Source organism: Panthera pardus, unplaced genomic scaffold (assembly GCF_024362965.1).
Source record: "Panthera pardus isolate Hobbes unplaced genomic scaffold, ASM2436296v1 HiC_scaffold_16, whole genome shotgun sequence".
Lineage (NCBI taxonomy): Eukaryota > Metazoa > Chordata > Mammalia > Carnivora > Felidae > Panthera > Panthera pardus.
Genome location: NW_026526721.1, coordinates 6,742,597 through 6,748,876, shown reverse-complemented (window position 1 = coordinate 6,748,876; position 6,280 = coordinate 6,742,597).

Genomic DNA, 6,280 nt, shown 5'->3' with positions numbered 1-6,280 from the left:
GACAGCGGTGGCATTGCAACAAGAGGTGACAAGGAATCAACCTTACTGGGCGCTGGGGTAGGTGTTGGGGGTCCACATGTTCACCGAAATGTCTCTGAGCTCAACCCTGCAGCCGGGAATAAGACGATCCTCTGAACACGTGTGTGCGCACAAACACACATGCACACTCACACTTACACGTGCGCACACAGCACCCTCTGCTTGCCTCTGTCTCTGTCCCTCTTTCTGTTGGTCACCACGTCTCTTCTCTTCTCTATCGGCTTCCTGGGGCGGCTGTCACACAACACCCACCTTGGGAGGCTCAAACAAGGTAAATCTGTCATCTCCCACTTCTGGAGGACAGAAGTCCCCAAGCAAGGTGTTGGGGGGCAAGATTCCCTTCAGAGGACTATGAGGGAGGATCTGTTCCGGGCCTTGCTCCCTGTCTTGTCACTGGCCATCTTCCCCAGTGTCGCCATATTGCCTTCTCTCCCCACACGTTCCTGCCCACGTTTCCTCTTCTGTGAGGACACAGTCCCACGGGATTAGGGCCCGTGATTTTAACTTGATTACCTTTGTAAAGACTCCATGTATAAGTAAGGTCCCATTCTGAGGTCCTGGGGGTGAGGACTTCAATATTTGAATTCTGCAAGAACATAGTTCAACCCGTAACGTCTCCCAACACTAAAGAAGTTAAGATCAGCAGAAGCAGACCTGGGGACGCTGGTCCTTGCACGCGGACTTGGGCCAGTGGTAGAGGTACACTACAAATTCAAGGGCAACTATTAGAAATTATTTTAATTTTTTAAAGTTTATTTATTTTTATCTTGAGAGGGAGCACAAGCAAGGGAGGGGCAAGGAGAAGGAGAGACAGAATCCCAAGCAGGCTCTGCACCATAAGCACAGAGCCTGATGGGGGGCTTGAACTTACAAACTGTGAGGTCATGACCCAAGCCGAGAGCAAGAGTTGGACCCTTAACCAACCGAGCCACCCAGGTGCCCCAACTACTACAAATTCTTGAAAGAAGTTTGATTCCAAGAGAGAAGATAAAACAAAATCCTATAAATTGCTCAGCTAAAACCACAGAATGCAGAAAAGGAGTTTAAAAAAAAAGAAACAGAACAAGGGTGACAAAGGAAAACAGTCAGAAATGTGATAGGTATCAATCCACAAATATTGATAATCACTTTAAATGTTAATGGTCTAAATATATGAATTAAAAGACAGAGACTGAATGGATAAACACACACACGCACACACACACAAAACAAGACTCAACTCTATGTTATCTACAAGAAACTCACTTTCACTATAAAGACACAGATTAAGAGTACAGGGATAGAGAAAGGTATACCACAGTGATAGTAATTTTAAAAAGCTGGGATCACTGTATTAATGTCACACAAGCTGAATACAGAGCAAGGAAAATGACCAGGGGCTCAGGGGGAGGGAGGGAGGGAGGGAGGGAGGAATGAACAGGGGGAGCCCTGGGGGATTTTCAGGGCAGCAAAACTATTCTGTAGACTCTGGACCGGTACGCTTATGACAGAGTGTATTTTTTGAACACCGGAGAATGCACAACACAGAGAGTGATTCCTAATGTAAGTTACGGACTTTAGATGATAATAATATACCAATGCTGCTTCATCACTAGTATGGATATACTACACTAATGCCAGTTGTCAACAGTAGGGGGTTCTTAACGAGGGAGGCAAGGGGGTATATGCGAACTCTCCATACGTTCCATTCCATTTTTCTTCAAACGTAAAATTAACTAAAAAAAATAAAATCTAGGGGCACCTGGGTGGCTCAGCTGGTTAAGAGTCCGACCCTTGATATCGGCTCGGTTCAAGATCTCATGGGTTGTGGGATCCGGCCCCTAGCCAGGCCGTGTGCTGACAACACAGAACATGCTTGGGATTCTCTCTCTCTCTCCCTCTCTCTGCCCCTCCCCCATTATGCGCAAATGCTCTCTTTCTCTCTCTCAAAATAAATAAATAATTTTTCAAAAGTCTACTTAAACAGCTCTCGCTTCAGACCATGGGCCACCTCCTCCCTCATCACCAAACCTGCTCAGAGTACTTGTTCTGTCCATCCAGAGGGCCCCCACAGCCTAAGCCTGGAACCCCTCAGCACACCTGACCAGCCTTACTGACTTCTCTCTTTCCCTCTCAGACAAGGAGAGTGGGAACGGCCTCTTCCATCAGGGTCCCAGGGGACGGACAAGGGGCTTGGAGCCGGACTCTGCCGCAGAGATACTGGGCCCCTCCAGGGGCCCACTTCCGAGGTGACTCGCTGGACTGGGGACCCTCCCCCAGGCACCGCGGGAGACATGGCTGTGGATGGAGGGCCACACGAGGGAAACGGCCACCGAGTCACCCTGTAGTAGCATTACCCCCTCACAGGAGCACCAGGATTGGACAAGGACAGGCTGGCTGCACAGAACCCACGACATTGTAAGACCCTGCCAGTTCCTGACTTCTCCCCAGTTGTTAGGATTGGAATCCTGGTCCCTTAGTAGCTTTGGGGACAGACCCAGAGTGACCTGCCCACTCACAGTGACCACAGAAAGGAGGGAGGGAGCCTCCGAGGAGGGAGATCCCTGGGACCTTTGCGGGCAGGACCGGAAGTCCCTGGAGCAGAGGGAAACTTCGAGTCAGGACGGTGGGCCTCGCCCGGGAACCTGACACTCTGCCCCGACTTCCCCGGTGCACAGAGAGGGACCCTGCCTGGCTCTGCTTTGACCGCCTAGGTTTGCCATCGGGCCAGATGGGCCGAGCTCCCGGCTGGGATCCGCCCTTCCCGCCTCCCCCGGTGCTTGTGTAAGTGAGACCACGTTCTACGTCAGCAAAGTCAGGCAGAGCTGTTTTCTAGAAACTGTTTGGCCTCCCCTCCCCCCAGCCCAACCGACGTGCCCCGGTCGCCGAGCACTTGTTTACCTTAGAGACGGAACTCTCCCCTGAGTGGTCAGTTGGGAACCACAGGACGCTGGCCCTCGGAGGCAGTGCTGTGGTCGGAGGCCGAGCCGTGGAGGCCCACGCAGCCACGCAGGGCCCGCCATCGGCCACGGGATGTGCGTTTCAGCTGGTCCTGAAGCACCTGTGCGGTGCGGGGAGGGGATTTCTGGAAGCCTGAGACACCTCGTGTTTCCCGGGGCCGTGCTGGCATGTGCTGTGGTGCTGGTGCTGACAGTGAGGAGAAAACACAGTCCAAGAAGCGCGAAGACACTGGGCGAGAGGTGTCCAGCCTGCGGTGAGGTCTGCAGAGGACGCCGTGAGAGCCCTGGCCCAGCCTCACGGGCCGATGACGCCCTCGGGCCGCCCCCGCTCACCTCACAAATCCCGAGCTCCTCGGCGATGGGCATACACCTGAGCAGCGCCTCACTGCGGGACTCCGTTGGCTTTCTGAAACAGGCACACGAGAGCCAGTCTCCTACACTTCCCCAAGTCACTGATGAAAACGCCATCTTGAGGGCATCGGAGAAGGATCGAGAACAAGGTCGGAAGGAAATAACGCATAATCGGGGCGAAAACCCTCACTGTCCAGAAAGTCCGGAAACGCTCAACCAAGAAATTTCGAGACGGAGGCAGAAAGGTCAGGAAAGGGAGGGGGAAGAAAGGCTGGAGCGGGCGAAGGCACGCGGGGAGCAGGGCCCAAAAGATCAAGCAGGCCCGTCACGGCCTGGGGCTGAGCACCTGCTGCGGGCCATCCCCTCGCCTGACCTCCCTGGAGATGGCAGGGCCGCCGGGGGCGGGGACGTCGAGCACAGGGGGGCGGCGGGGAACGGCCGTCGTCCCCTGCAGCGGGCAGCAGGTGATCGGAAGGATGTCGCTGGTGATGCTGGCGTCGCTGTGTCCCCTCGGAGTCCCGAAGGGGGGCATCGAGACAGAGCCAGACAGCGGCGGGAAGACCAGCACCTGACCGCAGAGCCAACAGGACAGGCAAACAGTCTCCGAACCCAGGAAGCCGCCCTGCAGCGTGAAAATTCCCAGCCTGAGAGTGAGATTCAGCAGCTGAAGCTCCAACTTCAGAGCCTGCAGGATGCACGGGACGAACACATCCTGCAGCGTCACAGGAAATGGTTTCGAGAGGAAGCGCAGTGCTTGGAAATCAAGAGGAAACTGGCCAACCTGTATAGAGACATAAACTGCACGTACCAGCTTCACAACCTGTACAAGAAGATGGCCCAGGACTTGGGCCGAGAGCTGGAGAGAAACTCCCACTACTGTCACCAGGAGGTCCTCGCCCACTGGGACAGAGCCCAGAAGAGCTGGGCGGTAGCTGTGTCCACCAAGAGGAAGCTCGAGGCGCTAAGGGCAGAAAACGACCACATCAGGCAGCTGCTGGCCCGCCGGGAGTCCAGCTGCCAGCCTTTCCCGAGGGGCCCTTTCGCTCCCGCTGCTCCCCCCGCAGCCCAGAGAGGCCGGGAAGGGTCGGGGGGTCCCCCGGGTCACCAGGGTCCCCACTGTGAGGGCTCAGAGATCCGGGGTCGCCTGTGGGATTGACTCAGCTCAGGGCAGCGGGGCCCTGAACACCCACACCCCCACGCACACCTGCACGCATTTCTGCGACAAATTTCTGATCGTCCTCGCTTTCCTTATGCTGCTGTCACTACGCTCACGCTATACTTGTCTTCGTAGGGGAGCAGCATAGCTTTACCGCGGCATCATATTAATAGAGCTGTGTGAATGTTCTCACGAATACATGATTTCCCCCTCAGACACTTTAGAAACATGGAAGTATTGGTTTTGATTTAAATTGACATCACTCGTCCTTCAAACATTCTCCAAGGTTGACATAGAATAAGGTCGGACATAAAAATGTCCAAAACAAGACCACTTCTGCGCCCTAGGACTAGGGTCACAAATCTGCAGAAGTCACCTAATATTTACATGAATAACATTCGGTTGGTTTTAAAAACAATGAGAAAAAAACGTAAACCACATCCCACTCAAACTTGCACAAAATTGTTATTAGCGTAGTCCCACGTTTATATTTTAGCCCTACATTTATGTTTTCGTCCTAAATTCATGGGATTAGTTTAGTCCTAAATTTATAGATGGGAAAACTTAAGAATTTGCAACCATTTCTTTCTTGTTCTGTCATTTTTTTCTTAATCTTTGTGGTTTTAAGATGCTGTTGACCATTTATAAATTTTATGCAGTCAAAAAAAGTTTTCTCTCGATGGCAAACACACACTCACATGCACCCGTGCACACACACACACACACACACACACACACACACACACATGCACACAGGCACACACACATGCACATGTGTAGAATCTAGGCTCTTTTAGTTCTTTCTTGAGTACCTTTCTTGAGTACCTTTCTCTTTAGTTCCATGATGCACAATCTAGGCTTTTAGTTCTTTCTTGAGTACCTGAAAATGTAAAAATAGAATTGAAAATTTTAAAAATTGTTTTTAGATAAATAAATAACTGAAAAGCAAAAACGTGTGTGTGCGATGTGTAAACAGAGGAAAGACCCCTTGATCTCATCCCCAGAAAGCAGGTGCCCTGTGTATCAGCCAGGGTCCCAGCCAGGAGCACTTCTCCCCCAGGGTGCAGAGGAGGACGAGGCGAGGAGATAGTCCCCAGCTCCAGCACGGATGAGGGCAGGACCTAGGAGGCGGGCTCCCAGGCACCAGCACCAGGGGAACCTGGTCCCACCTCGGTCCGGAGGGAGGAGAGGGATGTGGCCTCAGCTGAGCCCAGTGGGGGCTGTCGAGGGAACAGGGAAATGCCCCCTCTGTCCTCCGGTCCCCCTTGGACTGCTGGAGAGGGACGGCCCCCCGGGGGGCTGGGAATGCAGGCAGAGGCGTCAGCCTCGGGCACAGAGCAGGCAGACAGGGTCCAGACGCAATTCGGAGAAGGACCAGCACCCTTGACTCTATTTGATGCAAAGTGTGTGTGTGTGTTACTTCCTTCATTCACGTCTGTTTATTTAGTAAATGTCTGTGCAGCTTCTATGATGTGTGTTCCAGTGCATGGGAGGCAGTGATGGAAAGGACACCCCAGTGAGCCCGTGGACCCCGTGGACCCCGGAGCTTACGTTGTAGGAGGGGCAAGGCCAGGTGATAAAGACCAAAGGGACAAAGGATGGTAATCTCTGCTCTGTAGACGGTTCCAATAGGGTGATGGCTAACCAGGGTCAGAGACCACACCCAGAGGTGACATTCAGGCTGAGAGTAAAGCTAACAGGAGGTAGCCTGGGGGGGGGGGGGGGGGCAGAACGTTCCAGGCAGAGAGAACAAGAGTATAAAGGCCTGAGGGCTGTGCTTCTGGGGCAGGGGAAC